This window comes from Pyrgilauda ruficollis, unplaced genomic scaffold, assembly GCF_017590135.1.
Source record: "Pyrgilauda ruficollis isolate IOZ18807 unplaced genomic scaffold, ASM1759013v1 scaffold6, whole genome shotgun sequence".
Taxonomy (NCBI): domain Eukaryota; kingdom Metazoa; phylum Chordata; class Aves; order Passeriformes; family Passeridae; genus Pyrgilauda; species Pyrgilauda ruficollis.
The window spans coordinates 7,598,333-7,621,510 of record NW_024527710.1 but is presented as its reverse complement, the minus strand read 5'-3'; positions in this window follow the sequence as shown (position 1 = coordinate 7,621,510).

Below are 23,178 nucleotides of genomic sequence, written 5' to 3'. Positions count from 1 at the left end.
CTTTATCCTGAAATGAAGTCCTAGCCTGGGCTGAACCAACGTGTTGAGGAAAGAAACCATCAGTAAGCAATTGCTCATCACGGGGATTATGCAAATACCTGTAGTTTTTTACCTGGATACAAAGACGGAGAGCAAGGTTCAAGGTCTTTCAGATGTGATTCTTGAGACAAAGGGTCCACCTTGTGTGTTTATTATCAGATTTCTCTATATTAAGTGTTTATATTAATTTAGTCTGGTATGTGAGCAACAATTTCAGGAATAGCAATATGTACCAGTTCTGTAGCCATGGTGATCCTTTAGGACAAGATGTTGGGACCTTTCAGATGTGCCTTACCTGCCAATGCACTGCTCCAGGATGTTACAGGTAACTCAGAGCTTCACTGAATAACAGCATAGATTGGAATGAGATTTAATTTTCTTGGGAAAATGCTCAAATGCCAAGGGAATTTACAATGCCTCTGGTGACTTTTATTGCTTCCTTAAAAAAAATCAGATGCTTTTCAGTTTTAACATCTGCAATCTGCCACCATAAAAATGGCAAAACTGGTCTTTCATTTCAGCAAACAACTTTCTATTAAGGGTTGCTGCATTATATTGAGAAAAATATTTACTCTGAACAAACAATGTTTTCCTGCTGAATGTCAGCTAATTGTGGTATTTACTAGGAAATTTTTAAATACTGTTAGTGTAATGCTGTTTCAAAAGTGAGATGAAAGAGGGGCTGTTTAAAATGCATTTTGTGTTCTTGAGATAATCCCAAGTTTACTACTATGGTGAGGAATAGCTGCAAGGAAAAAAACTAATCATGAGTTCCAATAGCCCTTGGCCATCATCTTGTATTGAGGGTGTATCTCAGGTGGAAAATATTGCCCATTAAAGCTGTTCTGATTGGTTCAGTAACAACGTGCTTTGTATTCTCATAAAAATGACTGTTTATAGCTGTGTTGCTCCTTACCAGTGGCTGCAGCAATGTGGTGTGTGGTGGTGACAGGCATTGTGTGTCTCGCAGGTTGTTGTCTTGGACACTGGAGCTGGGCAAACAATGGTTAAAATATCATGTTTGCTTCTCTGCATGGACCAACCACTTGCTTTCTGGTGACCATTAATACATCCAGTTGGATAGTTTGGAGGGAGACCTTCTTATATTCTAAACAGAACAATTCAGATGATCAAGTAAACAGCTCTCTCTACACCAAAATGTTTGCTGTTGATTTTACTCAGTTGTTTTGGGACCCCGTGCCCTTTGAGGGAGGAGGTCAGGCTAGTGAGCAGGACCTACACTTGCTCTATCATTGTAACTCACAGATTCTTTAACTAATAGTTTCTTCAGGCTTTTCCAAGCTTTCCTGGTTATTTCATTAGATCTCAATTTTTTTGGTGAAGGCTCAAAAGCAATGACAGCTGCATGTCTTTATCATCTGTTATTGGTTTATCCTTGGTAAGTACTAATCCATACTTTTTCTGTTTTTCAGTTCACTTTAACAGTGTCTGGGAAATCAAAGCATATTTGCTGTCTGATCCTTTTGTAGCTGATGCTCTGCTTTTGTGCAGATGGATGCAATACACATATGTGGTCCACAATTTCTGGCTCAAGCACCTTGACTGCTATCTCTGAGTACAGAGTTTGTTGGTTTGGTTTTTGTTTGCTCCCTTAAGGGTTGCCATAGGAAGAAGTTCCATCTGGCTCTGGAGACATGCAGAAGTGATTTATGCTTAGAAGAGGTAGGCAGTGCAATCGAGGAACAGATCTGCTGGCAGAAACAGGGATTTGAGCAGAGCCTGAAAATTGTGCAAGCCCTAAACCATTAGGTCTTACTCAGTACAATTTATTCATAAGAAACAGAAAACAAACAAACATAATATTTGCAGCAAGTTACAGGAAGAATTAATAACACAAAAATGCCAAAGGTTGAGTCAATCACAATTGCTTGCTGTAATAGATCTGACCTCCTCGTGTGGGGAAAAGCTTCCTGTAAACACTTTAGGAACTCCAAGTGATGATGCTTTAAGAACAAACCCACTTGTCCCTTTCTACTGCCTCCTGTAAACAAAATGATGTCTGAAGTGATTGGACAATGGTTAAGTATTAAAAATATAGTTTCAAATGCAATTAAAAATTGTTTATAATTAGGATAAGTTAAAGAGTGACACAGATATAGGAAAGACTTGGTTTCTTAGCAACACATTCATGGAGTCTTTAAAAAAAAGTTCTATGGTTGCAGGAATATAAACATGTATCTATCTAGCTGTTTAATTTCAGCACCATGGTTGCAAAATAAATACTTTCTACAGAAGTTTACAAAAATAAATCCATTTAAATTTTTTTTTTTTAAAACAACTTTACTTTCAGTAGGAGGTTGACAAGTTAAAATACTTGAGGCAAAAATTTGTTACAGTAAACCATCTCTATGAAGCAGCTACCCTTCCCAGGAAAAATAGGTGTGTGTTTATCTAATTTCTTCTGAAGGCAGCAGCAGAAAAATACTTTTAATTCTGTTGTAATTCATAAAAAAGATATTTGTAATCTGAAACAATTTCGTCTTTGGATTGCATCTTTCCATCTGATTTTCACTTCAGACATGCTGAAGGCTGAGCTGTGGGAAGTGAGGGCTCCAGCAGGGAAATGTAGAACTGTCCGTGCCAAAGCAGCCTGGTAGCTTAGAGTGGAACTTTTGCAATAACACTTGGACAAGTGAGAAAGTCTAAATTTAATTTTAGGATTCAAATTTATTTTTATTATTTCTGAAAAGCAGAGACTTCCAATAATTTCTAGGATACCTTTAATGCATGAGGTTCCCCAGATGCCTGAAACACTACGCGCTGTCTGCTGCTCCTGGTCTGTGTGACACAGGCTCAAGAGGAAGATGAAGAAGACAGAACTTTAATCCATCATTGCCTGGAACAATTCAACCCCTGCTTTCTAAAATGGTAATTTGACATTCTTCATCTCTGTTGAAAATATTCTGTTTTGTCTTTAAACTGAAAGAGGGAAGATTTAGATTAGATATTGGGAAGAAATTCCTTCCTGTGAGGGTAGTGAGACACTAGCACAGTTGCTCCCTGAAAATGTGGGTGCCGTATCCCTGGAATTGTTCAAGATCAGATTGGATAGGGCTCTGTGCAACCTGGTCTAGTGGAAGGTTATTTTCTGTTTCTTGCATGAATTTTCAGCCATGCGTCCCCAATCAGACTTGTTGTCAGTGCAGCTAATTCTAATCTGTGTTTGTGGTTGGAATAACACAATTTCTTGTTGCTGTTCTTACTTTTTGACTTATTGCTGTGCTTACTTTTGTTACTTGTGTCTTCTGACAAAATCTTTGGTGCACTCTATATTTCTGATAAGTTTTTTGTGGTTACTCTTCTGGCAGCTGTGTTGCCTGCAACTGTGGGACTTCAGCAGCAATGCCCTTTAGTTCCAGCTTTGAGCAGTCCAAACCAAATAACCTCTTTGACTGCACATCCTGAAACATTTAACAGAGCACGTTAATGCTGCTCCTTTATTGTTTTACGTCATCTCCTAGAAGAGAATGGTCACTTTTATGAGGATGTGAGGGCAGTATCAAATTTTAAACAACGTAAAATAAAATATCTCCTTCAGATTTGTCTCCTCCAAATGCACTGAAGTGTTACATGATTTTTTGTGAATATTTTTAACCTGGAGACACTTTTTACAGCTGTACTGCAGCCCATAGAATCAGAAACTTGCAGACTAATAGCATATGGAAGAACAATGGTAAAAGTTTTTTAGGGAAAAGCTGAAATGAAAAACCCCTCATTTTCTTTCTGAGTAATTTTGAAAATAGTCTAAGGTGTCTGAATCTTACATATAGCACCTTACTGCTCCTCTGCCTCCCTCATTTACAGCCATCATGACAGGACTTGTGTTGCGCTAATAGTGAGGATTCTTGAGATATGTATCAAAATCTCCAAGAAAGAAATTCTATCACTTTTAAAGTGAAATTACTTTGTTAAAAAGTAATTACAAACTGCATAAGGTCGTGGCAATTCATTGTTCTCTGCTGCTGTCTGTTTGAGGAGCCAAGTCAAAGCAGCTCCAGGGTGTGCTTGGTGTGGCAGAGCCACAGGTCCCTGGCACCTCTTGGGGAGCCCATCCAGGGGATGTGGGGGGGGGACTAATGGCTGGAAGGAAGGAAGGAAGGAAAGCGGGATGTGGGGGGGGGACTAATGGCTGGAAGGAAGGAAGGAAAGCAGTCTGGATGATTTAACATGCAAAGCTGGACAGAAGTATCAGTCTTTGTACATTAAACTTCTCTTCCAAAGAATCATTAATCCACTTGAGGGAGAGACTGGTGTTTTACTGGTTCAGTTCCATGGAAGTAATAAAACAATTTTTCAGTATTGCAATGTTTAGTATTTAATTTTGTGTGGTTTGCCTACTGCAAGCCTATTCCTCTTGTAACCGCTGTCAGAGTTCACATTGACTTTGATGGAATGGTTTTCAGTTGTAGAAGATTTGACAGAGCTGTAGCAAAGCATTGACTGCTTGAGGAAATATTGATACATTTTGAAATTACTTCCTTCTACCAGTTAATTTACACCTTGACACAAGATAATTCTACAAAATATCACTCACTGCTTCATTTCATTCCCAAATATATGTTCACATTTCACCATGTTTGGCTGGTGAGTTTCTGCTTCCATAAGTGTCATCTTGGAAAATAACTTATTTCCCAGGAAATAGTTTACATGCTTTCAGTGATCTGAAGGGAATGCATTGGCAAATACACAGAGATGCAATATATGATTGGCAAATACACAGAGAAAAAACAGGTTTCTCCCCAGAGCCTTTGCAAGCTATCTCAAAATGTTTTGATTTCAAAGAAAGTAAAAAAAAAAGCCTGCCAAGTGAAAGTTTGCATCATTCATACTTAAAAAGTTACTTTTGTTCTTAAAGCACTTCAGGTCATCATGAGCTCTGCTTTTTGCTATAATTGAGCAGGGGTGGTTCTTCTGACTTATGTGCCTCTTCTTTATTAAGATTATCCAACTCACTGTAACTAATTTTAGAAGATGACATTTTTATCAAGGGAAAATGCATTATTGTTGCAGGGATATCCCAATAATGAACTGTCATCTACTGTGTCAAAAAGCTGTATTCATTTTTGGTCAGCAGTTTGTGCTGTGTATTGTCGTGCTAGTGCTGAAATGTCAGCAGTTCATGATAAATGGTCTGAGTCTAGGGTGGTAATCTGCAGAAAAATAACATCCTGAGTCAAAGCCTTGGTAAGGTCATATGTGAGTGCTGGTGGCTCCTGCCAGTGAGTAATTAGTGTTGTAAGGTCATGCATGCCATGGTTTGCTTTGTTCATTTTTCTTTCTCAGATACAAAAATTAGAAATGCCATTTTAATTTTAGAGCTGCGAATAACAGGAGACTCAACTCAGGATGTACGTGTCTGTGCACCACGTGTTTTCCAAAGAAATACAGAATTACAATAAATTTGTTTTGTAAAGGTTTAGCAATGAAATAGATTAGGAGTTGCCAGTGACATTCCAAGTTATTATTTGCATGCCTTTTTTATTTTTGTACCTAGGAAAGGCTTAAGAAATGTAAATCAAATAAAGAATCATGTCATGCTATTGAGAAAATACATGTCTAAGTCAGACCTCAGTGCAAATGTGAGACTTGGATCCTGGATATGTTAATTGTGAGATCACAGAACATCTGGAAAAATCCTGGATGACAAAACCAAACCAATAAGGCTTCATAGTAGATTTAAAAAAAAAATAGTAAAACATTTCATTTGAAATACAGTTCTGTAAGAATCTGCTACCCAGAGGGCAGCACTAGTAATGTACTCATTCCTCAGGGAGACTGAGGACACTTCAGAGTAATAAATAATTATAAATGTTCCTACTTACCTCAAGTCTTACTGACTATGTGCAGTCAGAACAAAGAAATTTCTCAAACAAGCCTGTGTGGAAGGCAGGGACAGCTCTTGGGAGCAGATCAGGAATTCCTTATTTACTTAAGGCACTTGGTTTTCCTGCCCCAGATGACTTAATAAAATCATCCTGCAACGTGGTCAGTAATTTCTTGTCAAGGAGTTCACCCAGAATGTAACAATGTCACAAAGAGGTGAGTACACACGAATAAAAAGTCTACAAAAGTTCAAAGGACATTAACATTTTCTGTGGAAAGTACTACTGCTACTTTTGTTAATTTGAAGGGAAATTAAAGAAAGTCTGGGTGATTTTGTGATGGTATTTCTTCTGTTAGGTTCTACCTGGTAGGAGAGAAATATTCTTTTTCATTTCATTTGTTATGAAAGTGGGACTCCTTTCTGAGAGACCTCAGGTTCTATTAAACCACATATAGTAACAATGCCCCTTTGAATTAACATTTATTAAATGCAAATGGTGCCTAGTTGAGACTGAATAAATTATTTCTACTTATATGAAAAAAAAAAGTATTGTTAATCATAGCCTTCTACAGAAGAAACTATCACAAAAGCAATCTATTAGAAAGAGGAAAAAGTGCCCCAGCACTAGGTTCAGCACTCCTATTGCCAAACTGTCTTATATTTTCTATTTCTTCATCTTTCATCTATTTTTATGCCTCTTCTCCATTTTAATTGCTTTGTACTTTCATTGTCACTGGTGGGGATTTATGGCAGGAGTAATGAGAACTGACCCTATGACCCTTCTGGTGCACTTTTGTGTCCTCGTTCCTTCCCCCAGCTGTCCATCCCCACTGCTCATCTTTGGGATGATGAAATGCTCATCTTCACTGTTTTGTTCATAAGAGCAGCAAGATCAATGCAAACTGTCTTCCAGAATGAAAAGTGATGTAAACCCACCGAGTTAGAGCAGAATAAACAAGCTGAGATCCACGAGCGGTGAAGTGCTGGTGGCAGAGGAATGAGCGTCAGACGAGGCACGGCGCTCTTTGCGCGTCACAGCTGCTGTGCTCCCAGCCCGTCTGCTGTGCACACCCAGGGGTGCAGACAGCTGTTGTGGTTGTCACCTGTTGGAGAATATTTCTGTTTAGAGGGCACGTGCTGGACAGAAGTAAGTCTCACCTGGGGGAGCATGAAAAGTGCCTGTAGTCACAGACCCTCCTAGTGAGCAGAACAGCTTTGCTGCATTTCCTCTGCACTTTCCACAGGGAACTACAGTGAGAACATGAGGGGAAAAGAGGACTGTACCACTGATTAAAGGACTTTTATGAGCTGTGCTTGCTAACTTTTTTTTTCTTCCCCTCCAGTATTAACAAACATTTGTTACTGCTTGCAGACAAAATGAGAAATCATGGTCATGCTCTATAAATGGATACTCCAATGTCTTTCCAAATTGTCATAAACTCTGCTACCAGTTTCGAGTGGCTTGCTCTGATCTGGGGATGAGCTCTATTTACTGTGGTGGATTCCACTGCTACCAGCCCATGATGATTCACATCACAGGCTCTCATGAGTGCCTTGTGTCTGCTCGCCTCACTTTAATGCCTCGAGTAAACACCACAGCCCACAGCTGCACAGCCTGCCTAAGACGAAATAAATGTGTCAGTGGGGTTAAAACAATGATGCTCAGTCATATCTCTTGTGTGGAAGACAGTATGTTCAAGTTTTGTCATCAGAGGAAAGGAAGGTCTGGGTGAGTTCTTCACTTATGGTTATGAGGGAAGATTCTCCTTACCTGGGGAAGATGAGTGAGTGACTCCATTCCCCACAGATGTATTAATTTATCCTAAACTTGTTCAATACTTGCTAATAGCTCTGTATGTATGAGGCAACATGCCACTCTTTTACTCTTCACCAAAAGAAGTAGGGGGTTGCAGAAAAAATGCAGTCACAGAACAGAGACTCCACAGGTTTCTGGCTGTTTGTGCACCATTAAAAATGTACATTTCTGCCCTTTTTTTTGACTCTGCTCAGTGGTTTATTTTTTTTTTTTTTTTTGACTGGATAGAGTACAATTTATTTATATTTTAAATAATTTTTATTAAAAATTCCCTACAGTGCCAGAGATCTGACAAATACTTATCAAAATCTTTGAAATTACTCTAAAATGATTATTTTTATAACAAAATCCCATATGCATTAAAAGAACTAATTTGACAAGTGTCCTCTTGACACAACATGACAAAACAAAAAAATAGATCCTCAGTTCTTTAAAAGTATCCCAAGGCTGTAAATGAGCCCCTTAGAAGACTTTATTCTCTTTCATCCAACAACAAAACACAGATGCCTTCTTCAGTGCCCAAACTGGATGCTGTTATGCCAACATCCAAATCTTCATTCCTCCAGACTGCATATTTTCCTAATTTATTCAAAACTCTTTGCATGAGAATTGTAATTAACTTGAATCTTTCTAGCTAATAGTGTTGTGGTACTCTAAGCACAAGGAAAAAAACAAGAATTATGGAGTGTGTAGAAGAAGCAAGACAGAATGAAGGTTTTCTTTAGGCAGCTTTAAGAGATTTTGAAAAAGAATGAAAATTAACATTATTATAAAAATACCCTCTTTGTTTATTTTCAAATTTTAGTACGGGGCACAAACTTCTATTCAGTCTCAACTAAGTAGTATATAATAAAAAAGTTCACTAGAAATTGAGTAAAGTACACTAGAAGTGTATTACTGTTTTTAGTGGTCATATAACCTGTTTGTTGTACCGCTGTAGCACTCAGGGTAAAGTGCCAAGTGTAGAGTTCCCTAACTGTCCACATTGTTTTTCACTGTGAGATCTTGGGATTCTCAGTAAATGTAGAATGAGACACAGTGTTCTGAAGGCATTAGTGAGAATTCCTTTACTAGCTCTCTCTCTCTTTTTTTTTTTTTTTAATTCTATTTTAATAGAAAAATGTGGCTTGAAATAACCTGAAAAGTGTGATACAGATTTATGTGAAGTACAACTTCCCATTACACTTCAGAATTCAAAAATGGCTGAAACACAATTTATTTTACTTTTTCACTTATTAGTTGGTGTGGAAATTCAAGTGCTGTCCTCTGTGTTGATGCCACGTTTCTTTTTCTTTCTTTTTTTTTTTTTTTTTAATGTGCCAGGAAATGTGGCTTTTGATTCTTTTGGACATTTAGGAGTATATTTAGGCACTGAAGCCATAGAGGTCTTTTTTAATGATGGTCACTCATTATTCTCAGTGAGAATATAAAGGAATTTCCTTTCAGTTATGTGTCAGTAAATCTGCAGATACTTAATGGTACAGCAGTCAAAACAGGCAAAGAGGCCCAGGTGATTTTCATTTTAAAAATATTATTCAAACTCAGCCACAAAAAAACCCTAAAAGCTTTTATATTTGAAAGGCAGAAGTCCTGAGGAAATGGAGGGTTGTATTTTTAAGTCTCCAGATGCCAGAGAACTCCTTTCACATCCCTCTTCAATCAAAGTAAGCTGATCTCCTTGTTGCCATCACCAGCTGTGGACACTGTGGGCCATACAGCAAGAATGTGTGGTGAATGGAGCAGTATTTATCCCTCATGCCTTGAAAGAAAAACAGCTTGAAATGAAAAAAAAACCCTGAAAGTAAACCGAGAGAGACCTTGTCTCCCTTGCTTAAGTTGTTTTCAGCTGGGAGAAGCAGCCTCATTTGTGTAAGAGCAGATTATAAAAGTTCAGAGTCCAAATAGTGAGAGCAACAAGGAGCTGGAAGTGAATCCCTTATCTGGATGCCATTAGTGAGTTCTGACTGCTGCCAGCAGTGTGTGGACACCTCAGCCACAGCTCCACTTTCTAAAGCACTGACTTGTACTTTATCTGCTTTGGAATAATTTGTTGAAGGCAAGAAATGACTTATTTGAGCCGGTACAATAAAGATAGGTATGTAAATAGGTATTAATATGCTTTTAAATGGCTATTAAAATGAGGGAGGTATGATTAAATCTGCAGAAAGATTCAGTCTTGGATTTGATTCTCTTCTCCCAGTGATAGAAATAAAAGGCATTTAATGGAAAAAGAAAACCACACCATGCAATTGAAGGCTATGCCAACACTTCAAGCTGCAGTGTGGAGTGGTACCTTACCTAAGTTCAAACAATGTAGCAGGAATATCAGGAACAGTGCTCGTGCAGTATGGAGCCTTGCAAGGCAGGCAGGCATTTTGTAATGGAATCCAAGAGATGGCCTTGAATTCATTCACGAAATTGACTCGTAATAAATGTACATTGTTCAAATGAACGTGAAAGGAATCAGTATACTGTAAAATTGACTAATTTGGTTCTATGTTCTAGCTGAATTAAAATGTTAGAGCTTATAGGTAATGTAAGTCATGTCCTACAAATAGTACACAATTATATTACTTAGTAGTAGATTTAATAATTACAAGAGAGATAAGATTTTCTTGCAAGTCCTTTTCATATAATTTAATACAGACTCTTGTTAGGTTGGGTTATGTGGGGCAGGAGTTCTGAAGAAACCTGCCTGTCTTTGGTTATTTCTTTGCTACAAGTATGAAATAGCAGTATAATGTTGACTTGAACAGAAAGAGCAGAAATATTCTTTATAAACAGTGGCAGCCAGGCTTGCTGAGCTCGTACATGTCATCTGTCTTGAGAGCAAGTGGGAAACAGGGAGAGGTCAGCACAACTGGGTGAGGATTCACAGCAGCTGGGCAGATCCCAAAGCGGGCAGGTGGCTCCCAGCACTCAAGGTGTTGTCACCAGCAGCTGCATGGATCAGGCTCAGGCAATGGGATCTCAGTCTGAGGAAACTCAGGGTAATGTCCCTAATCACCTTCCCCACCCTTTCCTGCCGGTGTGGCAGGGGAGGGTGGCTGAGCTGGGCAGTGGCTGGTCCCTTTTGTCTGCTGATGAATTCCCTGTCCTGGATCCTCACAAGGGATGCTCACTGTCCACAGTGTGCAAGGAGGTGGCAATGAGCCCATCTGTGATACTCCCTGAGAACTCCAGCACAGCCAGTTGCACTTGCTGAAGTTTGGAACATTAACCTTTTTCTTGAAATAGTCATGTTGGATGGCTTCCTGAAGGGAGTCTTTTCGGGAAAAAAATCAACTAATGGTTCAGCTGTCTGAAGACAGGACTGGGGAATATATCTTATTTGGCTCACAGCCGGTGGGAAAAAAGCTAAAGATTGTTTTGTGGTGCATATGTACATGAACCATAACATTTGACTGCAAAGGCTGCCTAAATTATTAGGAATTTTCTCATTTCTGAGTGCTTAATTTTAAAACCTTCATGTCTTTGAAGGTTTTAAAGTTTTTTATTAGTTTTTAATGTGATAAAAAACTTACCTTCATAAAATAACTTTATTAATATAAAACCCCATCAGAAATGAACTGAGGTGTTCACTAGGCAGAAAATAGAGCGTCTGTCTTTGGGCTGTATCCATTCTGAATTTCTCTGGAATTGCCACGTTTGTGTCTTTCATGAAAGGAGCAATGTATGAAGATCCTGTGATAGGGAAAGGTTGTAAAAGAAAGCACCAAGTGTTGGGTGGGAAATGAGGAGGTTTGGAGCACAGGTTAAAGAGCAGCTCCTGCTCCTGCTCCTTGGAATGCTGCTTGCTGGAAGCCTGAACTTCAGGAGTGGTGTAAAAATGGAGGCTGTGGTGTAAAAACACCTTTTCTTTCAACACTGAAACATTTTAAAAGCTTTAGCAGGAGAGCCTGCATCAAAGAGTTACTCCACTGATGTAGTTACAATGAAGAGCTAAATTGGTTTCTATATCTTCGGAGAAAAAATTTTATAAGTACAGTTTGTTTTTTGGAAATAAATCTTGCTTTTGAGCACAAAACACAGCATGTTTTGTTGGAGAGGAAATATTTTTTAGTTCTTAAAAAATACACTTCCCTGCTCTCTCTGTTTTTTAGAACTACAGAATAAAGTTTAATTGGATTATACATAGAGAAAAATTTAGGAATATGTGGAAAACTTTGATTTTAGAAAAAAGTGTTTTAAACTGACCTATCCCCCCCGCTAAATTTTATCTGCTTTCAACTAAGGTACTGCTAGTCCCACAACTGCCAGCAGAAAACTAATCACATGTAATTATTTGTAAATATTAATATTTTTGTTACAGGAATATATACTTTCTTGGGATCATACATCAAGTGATAATGAATATGAAATGTTAAAATTAATAGCAATGTTGAAGCAGTAAGAGACAAATTATTTAAACATTTTTTTCTCTTAAATGGAGCGTGTCTGTACATAAACAGATGTACACACACAAAGAGATACACGGCATACAAGTTTTAGTTTAAAAGAATTGAAGAAAGGTCCAAGCCTTGCCCTTCCCTTTATAATTATTAAAATGGCTTGCATGTCAAGAGAAGGAGCACATTCTGTGTGGAACAATTAATTATGTGAAAACAATCTGTGTAAATAAAATACATCAATATAAAAATGATCTTTTATTGCTGCAGAGGGAAGAACAAAACATTTCTGTCCCCTGTAAAAAGGGTTCTTATTTGCATCGTTTTAGTCTGATGTTTTATTATCCTTATCTGAAGTAATTTTATTATTTATGTTGTAAGTTCATCTTGGAAGGTTGTTTTGACTCTGCACTGATTTCAATTTTCCTAATAAATAATTTCATTGTATGCAATTTGGACCACCTTTTTACTCAGTTCTGATTGGGAAATCACATGGGAAATGTGAATCTTTGCCTGTAGTGGTGCAAGGTTTTACATTGTTCTAAGTCAGTTTTAAATACAGGGAAAGATGATGATGTACTTATTCTTTCCTGCAGTCTGATATCTATTAATTTTGCTACTGTTATTTCTAAATGGAAATGTTTGTTTTCCATTTTGCTGGTTACTATCAGAGAAAAACAAAAACAAACCTGAACATTAAAATACTGCAGCTGACAACCCAAAGCCTTTATCTTATAGGAATTTTGATACATTTTGAATCACTGTGTGTAATTCCTTCAGCTAAATGTTGTATTTCAGGTAAGCCTATACACAAATAACTTGGGCCAGGAGCAGTAAGTTTGAATGTGTTTTGCCTTGTTTTGACATAAGAGGGATGATGATTTCAACTGTTGTTTTTTTTTCCTGAAAAACATTTTATTAAAATATTGGGTTATTTCTTCTTTCTGAATCAATATTTTTAAATATGATACATTTCTAGCTACCTCTAACCAGATGGAATTGGTTTTCCTTTTAATGTTGTGAGAAGTGGCTTCAGACAACAGGACCAATTAGCAAAGTGCTGGTGTGTCCAGCTCTCCATTGTGGTATCCCAAAGGATCTCAAAGGGAGTGCACTCGCACTCAGCAGATTGTACAGATAAAAATCCCCATCCCAAACCCAGAACAACTGAGTGTAATTTTCTTTCCCATCTGCATTTACAATCCCAGCAGGATGAAGTTCATAGCTGAACAGATGGAATCATTAGAAACTATCACTATGTCTGTTAGGTTTTGAAATTATGACAGGCTGGTTAAAGCCCAGCTCTCAGCAAGAAAGACACAAGCACTTATGGGCCAGGGCCCAGTGGGTAACTGCAGTGGTGCCTTGGGAGGCTGCCTAGAACAGAGGCTAGACAGTGTTGAAGGAATAAAGTAGGTATTTATTAAAAAGTGGGGGCAGTAGAAACTTGTTACCCATGAAGAAGGAATCATGGATTGTTGCTGCTCTTGTGGGACCATCAGTTCATCTTGTTCGTTTTGCATCAGTGATAAAATTCCTCACGTGGAGAGGAGCAGCTGAAGTCTGCCTGGGGGATTGCAGGAACAGCTGGAGATGTGCTCTGTGTCTCAGATATTTGAAAAGACAAAATCAGCCTCTTTTTCCAAAGTCCTGGAAAAGTCTAGAACTGAACAAGAAAACAAGCTGTTGGTCATACATTCCATCTGATCCGCAGGTTTAATGTGTAAAGCAGGAAAGTCCCTCTTCATAAAATTATTCTCAAGCGTGCCATAAGCATATTGTATCATTTTTAGGATGATGGAAAAATTCTGAATAAAAACCAACCAACCAACCACCAACCTCCCCACATGTTTATGTAAAACAAAACAGAAAAAAATATTTAGGTCTTGCTAATGATCCAGAATATTTTACTACACCCTGTGTCAACAAATCAAATGAAGGGAGGTTTGGAAATGTGACATAATATGTAAACAGAGCTGTACCAGGGCAGATGGTAAGGAAATACTTTCTTCATCCTTTTTGAAAGAGAATGGGAAAATCCAGTGTGAAATTACTTTAACCTAATTTTATTTTGGTTTTCTTTTGCATTGCCTGGAAATGATGTATCCAATATAATGCTGGTTTTGTATAGTGTTTGTATAGTAACGTTCCTAACCAGTACAAGCCAGGTAGGGCCTGGGTTGTCACATAAGACCTAAAACTTTACTGACTGTGTATGTCTTCAAGTTTCACATTTTACAAGATAACTATAATCACCAAGATTATTAACCAAATCTGACTGGGATATGTTTTATGTCATATGTTTTTCTTATTTTTATCTCTCTGGTTTCTTGAATGTGTATGTTTGCTCTGGTGTATGAAATACGGGTTTGTTGGTAGACATTTGGAAATGCTCTGCAGCTGAATTTTATATCTATAATAATTTGTCAAATAAATTACAAAAGGTTCCTTTTTGTAGCATATTTAGGTATCCCCTAATTCTTGCACATGCAATGGCCCATGGAACTTTTATCACGCTTGATTTTTTTCACAAATTAGATAGCTTACATTTTGAGGGTGAATATACAAGGAGTATATTAGTGGGTATATTTAAAAATACTATTACCTGTTGTATATCCACGACAGTAGTATTAGCTTTAAGTGCAGACGCCTATAATGTGGATTTTATTTTTACATTCCTTTTTGTCTGTATTTGCATTTTCTCAGTAATGTGACCAGATGTGTCAAACAATATATTTCTGGTTTGAGTTTTTAGTTAAATAAAACTTAGTTACTGGCATTTTTTGCTTTGAGATAGAGCTTTGTAAAGCTTTTTCAGTTTGTAAAACATTAATAAAGCTGATTCATCTACTTCTGTCAGAGAACTGGAGTAACATATTTGAAATGACACTGTGCTGAGAGCTGCTTAAATTCATGCCACTGCATGACAGTGTGCTATCAGATCTGGCAAGCACTTCATTATAGTGTCTTCCAGATTTGAACTTATTTTTAGCTGAGGCTTTAAGGTGCCTGAGAAAAAGCCTCTGCTAGAATGAATTGGTAGACAATTGTTTACATTTATGGTGCAGGAAAAAATGATAAATTCCAGATAATGACAATAAGTAGAAATGTGCAAAGATCAGTTATGATCTGGAAACTTTTTGGCACTTTGGAGTGTTCCTTTGGCTTGGCATCTGAGTCTGCTTACTGTGAAGCCAAGAATGTATGCCTTTAAATTGGAATGTTGTACTGCCTTTCAGATATAGTCCATTTGTCTTCTGTTGTAATATTATTCACCAGTTACTGAAAAATTCCTTGGAATTACTGTTACTCTGGTTATCCTTTCTGTTTATGCTGTGAAAACTCTGTTGATATTCCCAAATTCTTGCAAAGTGATAGAATCCTTTGAAGTTTTTGCATCTTCCCCCAAATACAGCAATTTGTTTAGTGGTAGTTTACCCTTCTGTTTTGTTTTACAGTCTTGAAGATTGATGTTCAAATTTCTCTCTTTATCTCCTACATTATTTTGAATTCTTTCTTGTCCTTGGTGTCAAGATTCTATTAAGCCTTCAAACTTGACTAACTTTTGCTTGCCAGCAAATAATTCCCAAGATTTCTAGTCCTTCTGAATGTCCTTTGGTAGCCCCAAAACGTAATACAGTCTGAAAGAGCTCAGAGTCTTTGCTTTTAAAGTAGTCGCAGTTTACTTTTCTTTCATACTTTGTAAAAAGATACCTCATAGGTTTGAGCGTGGTTGGTGTCATGTGTCAGTACACAGTACCACAGTTAGCTGTCTGTCTAACCAGACCAGGGCTTACAAAAAACAGTTTCAGAAATAGAAATACCCAGATATCAAACTACCTTCTGCTTATCTTTTTCCTCGCTCACTCCCTTTGCTTGCTGAAAGTCTCTGCTTCTGCTGTTCCCACACTTAATGTTACTTTAATGCTGTTGGGACATTTTTTAAAAAGAAAATTCTCAGCTTGCTTTTGCCTACTGTGATATGTTTTTCCATGGTTTCACACAGTCTGATGTAGACTCGCTTCAAAGGATTTCTAAGTTGCTATGTCACTTGACACTTGCTCTTTCAGTCTCTGCTTCTTTCTTTGGTTTTGTTTTCAGCCTGTTATCTTGTTTTGCTCACCATGCACAGGAGATGGGGTGGCATGGGTTGACATATGGGGAGATAACTTAGCCTTTAAGACACAAATTTATACCAACCTCACCATCTGTGAGTGCCCCATGCAAAAAGGAGCAAACGTTCACCCCAAGTAAGCAATCCCCAGCGCTAAGAATCTGCTGCTAACAACAGGAATATAATGGAACTAGAGGAGGAGGTCAGACACACGTGTGAAAGTGTTTACGTGACAATATAAATTAGAAAAACCATAACAAGGCAGGCCCAGCAGGAAATCACAGACACTGTATTTACTTCTTGTCTCTGTCTGGTGTTAGAGGAGGAAGGTGGCCTCTAACTGCTACGGCAAAGGCACGAAACTCAAGTTACAAATTCGTGCCATATGTTTTCTAACGCTTGAATATAACACTTTAACAAATTTGGGTGTGGAGGTTTTACTGCTTAATGAAAGGCTGTCATGGAGATCATCAGGTTTCCAGCACAAGTGAATCACGAGGGCGTGCTCAGCGAGCTGATGAGCGGAATGCAGGTGTTTGGAACAATGGCCCTTTGCTTGCTTTGCTTTGCTTTGGCGATGTGATTTACATTTTATGCAACAACTTTCCTAGATCTCTCTTGAGAGCTTCTCTATGCCAGCAGTTGCACTGAGTGCCTTTTCACAATAACACATTTCATGTGTTTGGTGTGGCTGGTTCAGTAAGCATATTTGCTCCTTTTTGTGAGCTAAAACTGTCTGGTCCTTCCAATCAGCTGTGCAGATACTATCCTCAGCTAGCATCTCTCTCTTTTGTGTAGGGACCAGAATGAAGTGAAACTGCAGGGAGAAAAATGTCAAGACAAACTATTTTTTGTTTCTATTTAACTTTCTTCTCTAAATCTGTCTTTTCTCCCATTTCATATTCTCTCTCTCAACTCTTCCCTGCTTCATTTTAATTTCTTGTTCCTAGGTGTCACAGTAGAAGATATGATTGTATTGTCCTTCAGAACCAAAAAAAAAGAGGCAGAAGATGGTATAATTTTTGCATGCTATATGTATATAACATATATATATATATGTACAAAAAAAATTAATTTTTCACTTTTCCTTTTCCTGAGCAGCAGAAAACAAAAAGGTAATGCATGAATTACATAGATACAGAAGATAAAGTGGGTTTTCAGTAGTTTGTTACCATGTTTGTGTTTAATACACACTGTGGCTGCTGGGACTGTTTAATACACACAGTGCCTACTCTCTTCCTCATGAGGTAGGAGCTTAATACCCAGTTCTCACTTTTGCTCTGCCCTGGTTCAGATCCACATTTTCCCTGGTGTCACTGCACTCTCTGGGTTTTGGCATTCATTTCATTGTGCTATTTTGGCATAATTCCTATGTATTAAGTCTTATAGCTAATAATATATTGATTATGATTAATTACTTACTGGTGCCTTTTTTATTTCTAGTGGACATGATGGACAGTTACATGGTAATGCTGCAATAGAGAATATCAGGCAATGTGGCACTGTGTTGAAATAATGTCCTGAAACTATGCAAACACCTGCTTCATGCTAACTATGAAAAAAGCATGAGTTGACAAAAAGAAATCCAGTCTAGTCCATCTGGGTGTCTAACTGTTCTAGTAAGAAAAATTAGAGTAAAATATGAGGAGAAACCTGTAAATGGCTGAGAATCATGGAGCATCAAAGGACCCAGCACAACTATAATTTCACGCTTTCACCTGGCCCTTTGCTAGTTCTGTCCTTACTAGAGATGAGTTGAGGCAGGGAAAGGCTGAGGGGAGAGAAGAAAGCTGTGTCAGGGCTGTGGAAGGGCAAGGATCGAGAGAGCTCTGCCCTGTGGTGGTTCTGTGCTGACTGACACAGGGAAGTGGGCAAAGGAAAAACATCAGGAGGACCCAGTATTTATTTGGAATTCAAATTTATTTTCTCTTCTCAGCCCTGGTTACAGTACATTCATTTGGATAACTCCTTCTTGCTTGGGACTGAAGAAATAGTTTCTATTTGTTATACACAAATCCCTGTATGAATTATCCCAGTCTGAACAGAAATTAATGATATCTCTTGTTCTTCAAAGTCTCAGACAAACTGTATATCTTAATACTGTGAGCCATATCTGATATTCAATTAAAAATAGAGAATAATTTCAGAAAGTTCAGCTGAAGGATACAATTTTTCATGTTTTATATTCTCTTTTTTAGGATAAGAAGAGTAGTTTAAAATAATCCTTTTTGGGAAAAGGGTTACTAATTTATTAGTAAAACAACAGTTTCTGTACTTAAGAGGTGTTCTCTATTACATGTTGTGAAGAAAATTCCTACATCTTTGCATAAAATTTATTTAGGATTACTTATGCAGGAGGAAAATTTTAGAGCAGTAAAATTTCAGGAAGGATTCAGAGGACTCACAGTAACGAAAATAGGCTCATTTACTGAATTTTATGCCTTAGGACTGGCTTGAGAATTGGAAGATAGGTTTTGTCATGGGTGGAGAAACCTCCACTCTGTCAGTGAATTAAGATAACAAGATTCACACATCTTGTCTCTGAAAGAACTGGATGCAGATTAAACTTGGCTTTCTAATACTTCAGACTCTATTAATAAAGCCTGTGTTATATAGCCTTACACACATGCTTTACATGGCAGTAAGAAAACAGTTTGTGTACTCTACATGGATGGGAAGTGCTCATGGAAGTGCTCCATTCAATAAAGCCATCAGGATAAACCAATTAGCACATGAAGACCTAACGAGCAACAAGACCAAACCAATTATTAAGTCATTAATTAGTAAGGATTAGACTAAGAGGTGATAAAGTGTTTTTCACCTGCTTCTCACAATGCCCTTTGCAAGTCAGCATCCCTTTTCCTCAGGGAGACACTGATGTGCTGCAGGTCAGTTCCCTGAAATGGGAAATAGAACATGGCTGTTCTGGGGCCCAGTCCTGTGTCCTGGGCAGGAATAGCCCAATTACACTGACTGACCTTTTCTAGGATCATTACTAAAACTAACATTATGGATTGCTGCTGAAAAACATTTTGACTTCATAAGCCAATTCCATTTCAAAATTTTTTTTTTTTACAATCAGTAATGTTTGGTTTCCAATTACTGTGAAATTACTCTTCAGCCTTGGTCAGAATATTCCGTGGAAAAATGATCTCTCATTTATTTCAGAGGACTTTCAAGATGTCACAAGTTGACATGAAAAACCCAGATGTTTTTAATTCTGAAAATTGAGAAATAGATTTTGAACAGGAAAGTTATCTTGTTTGTTGTGCATCCTCAGGAAGAAGGACAGCAGAACATTCCCCAGTTCTCTGCCAGGCTGTCATTTATATAAAAATATGAGCGGAAACAGTTTTGGGGCATCTGTGCAGAGCCTTAGGAAGATCTTGAAGAAATCAGAAGGAAATAAATAACCTCCACAACTCTTGCATTTTTATCCACTATTAAATCCTCTATCAGACCTCTCAGAGCAAATCCGTTTATTTACATTCTTCAAACCCTTTCTTCAATAGACATAAGAGGAATTACAAGTATAACCGACCAAAATACAATCTCAGAAATTAACACAGTAGTCAGGAAATGCTAATTTTAATTTCTGCAAAGATATATTTTAAATATTTTTTTACCCCACTCTGTGCTGTGACATACTTGCATGCCATGCTCAGCAAACAATATTCTGGGATTTCAACAAAGTGTGGAGGAAAGCACTGAACCTTCATCTTTGGTGAAGTTGGTGTAATGGTACACCTGGGATCTGAAGCAGAAAACTTCCTTGGAGTACAGCGTGTGTATTGCAATCAGGTATGTGATATTTCCCTCAAAAATTTGATTGGGAATCTGATATTTATGACTAAGATATGGCAAAAAATATAAAGATGTGGCAAAGGGTGTGAGGAACTGAGAGTAAACAAATATATTACCATGAACTCTGACCTTAGGATCCTGATGGAATGGGTTTAATCTGAATTTTATGTGGGAATATTATCTCTTTTGGGTGATGTTGCCGAACCTGATCTTTAGAAAGAACATATGTAATTTTCCTGTTTTCTAACATATGAATGTCTAGTAAATTCATAAACCAGTGTTATTTGGGTAGGGAATTTACTTCTAACCTGAAAATATTTTTAGAAATCTACTTGAAAGGCATGATTAAAAGTGGTGGCAGTGTATTATCAGCTGATAATTTTATTTCACAGTGACATTTTATCCTTGGTCGAGGGAAGGCCCTTTGGATTTCCTCCAGTACTCTGTGGTTTTCCTTTCATTCTGAAGGGCTCGAGAGTCACATCAAAGCCATAACATATGGCTGTAATTTGCTATAATTAAGCAGGACTTCTGTGTATTCAGTGGGTAAATAGTTGGCATGACTGAGATGCTACTGTTCCCCAATCTAAGAGAGCACGAGCTCTAGGCTGCACTCTGGCATGCAAGTTAATCAGGAGTTTCAGCTGATAAGGCATGGCTGGGAGTGAGGGAATATTTTTGACTGGCTGAAGTGGGAGGTGCATGCCAGGGGCTGCAGAGGGGGAGCTCCCAGCCCCCTCCCCCAGGTGAGTATGGATCTGCTGGGAGTCTCAGTCCTGCCTCACAGTCACATATCTTCTCCTTGTTTCTCTGTGCTTCATTTTCCATTCTAGTCACACAAGTCAAGAGTCATGGAGTTGCTCTTTCTCCATTTTGGCTGTGATTGTTCTGCTTCATCTTGGGGGCAGCCGAGGCTTTCCCTGTGCCTGGTTCTGCTGCTCAGGTGCTTCAGTGGAGGTTTGCTGGAGCCTGAGAGGGAATGGTGTTGCTGACATCCCCTCTGGACTTTGTTTTGGCAGCAATATATGATGAGCTTCTAAAGAAAGCTTCTAAGCTTCTGAACACCAAACCTCAGAGAGACAGAACAGAGTATGGAAAAATCAACCAGTTTAAAACTTCTAATGAGCCAGGAAACTATGACACAAAAGAACAAAAGTAGTTTGCCGAAAATGAAAGGTGAAAGTAAAGTTCTCTTTTTCATCTTATATTCTCAGTGCAAGCTTTTTTATTGTTGTTGTTGTTGTTGCAGGAGAGCTGCATTTCTATAGAAAAATCCAATTTTCAGCCCATATCTTTAATCAGATTGTCCATAACACCATTGAATTTCCCAATTGCTGATGATTTTTTTTAATTTCAGTTCACATTTAGGTCTTCAATAGATTTTTTTTTTCTCCATAAGTAAAAATTCTCACTGGCAATTCCTGAAAAAAGTTGCTCTTATACTAACATGTAAATTATCCTTAGCCATCTGCTTTAGAACTCAGTATTTCTTGCTGATAAATATTCCAGTGTTTTCTGTTTTGAGACTAGTAGGCATTGCCCTGTGAAGAAGTGAATTTCACATTACTGTTCTTTGTTGTGCTCATCAGTGAAAGCACCAAGACTGACATAATTGAACCAGAAGTGTCCAGGCCCTTTCCTTACCATTCCCCTGTAAATTTTAAATTCTTAAACCACTCCTGGAATTGTTGCACACATCCTAGTCCTCAGCTAAGAAAGAAGGGTATTGTGTTTTGGTGTTTTCGCCCAACCCAACCGAGTCCAAAGAACTTGAAATGTACCCTTTAGATATTTTGCTGTTTTATTAAAACAAACAAACAAATAAAAGGAAAAAAAAGGGAAAATAAGTTAATTCAGTCAGATAACCTGGGCAGTTCTTTCTTCCATGTGTGTGGAAAGGGAAAAAGTAAAACGTCCAAATGTCTGTTTGAAAATGCTGGAGAAGGCAGGAATTCATGTATATAAAGCCTGTGCTATCATGTGCCTTGAAAAGCTCACTTGACCATTTTAAGTAACACTTGAGTAACACTTCAACAAAATATTTTCCAGCTGTTATTTCTCTCTCTTCACTTCAAAATGTTATTTCTAGCAATATTATTCAACAATTCTGTTGTATGCTGTGAAAACCTCTTATGTTCTGCTTCTGCAACTTTTCATTTTTCCTACTGTTTTTGCTTTTTCTAGGGAATCAGGAAATAACGTAGGTAGGAAGAGATCTCAGGAAGTTGCTTAATCCAAGCCATCAGTCTAAGTTGGTCTAACTTTAGATCTGGTTGCTTAGGGCTTTGCACAGTCAATTTCTGATTATCCTCAAGGATGGAAATTGTAACATCACTGTAAAATGCTCTTGGATTTCTGTGGTGCAGAGCTTGGGCTGAATGTCCTTCAGGAGAAAAACCAGTCTAATGCTCAGCATTCAGGTGGCTACCAAAGCTGGGATTTCTGAGATGAATCAGTGGCTTAGGAAAGACCTCAATAAGAAATTGGATTTTAAAAACTGTGTGGCCTCAAATGGCATGATGAAAAAGTAGCACTCAGGACTCAAGTGATGTTTTCCTGTAAAGAAGCAATCAGTACTGAATCATTTAATCACTAATAACTATCTCATCAGTATTGCTGCTCTGTAGTCCACTAACTCCAGATTATTCTGAAAAGCCAGTTTTGGTGTAGGTACTGAATCATTTAATCACTAATAACTATCTCATCAGTATTGCTGCTGTGTAGTCCACTAACTCCAGATCAACTGAAAAGCCAGTTTTGGTGTAGATCTCTATAAAACTCTGTTCTATTCCATGTTTGAACTCTGGGGACCTTGGTTTCAATGGGATATTGTGGTAATTTTGAAGAGCATTTTAATATGTTTGTCTTTACTGATAGAAATGGACCTCAAAAATAAGGTTAAATAGATTGAATAGTAGGACACTGCCCCATAATACTGTAAGATTAAAGTACTAGGATGTGGTTTTTTTCTTTATTTTTGGTAGAATGTATACTGGTTGTGCACATCTGAAAAGATCTCAATGCTGTTATCTATTCAGGGTTTATTTCTGCTAGCTATGTTTACACATCTGAAATTTTTAAAACACATTTTAGCTCTATACATACTAGTGTACTAGATGTATAGAGGATATTTGATTTAATAAATCTATTTCTACTAAGTTACTGTAAATTT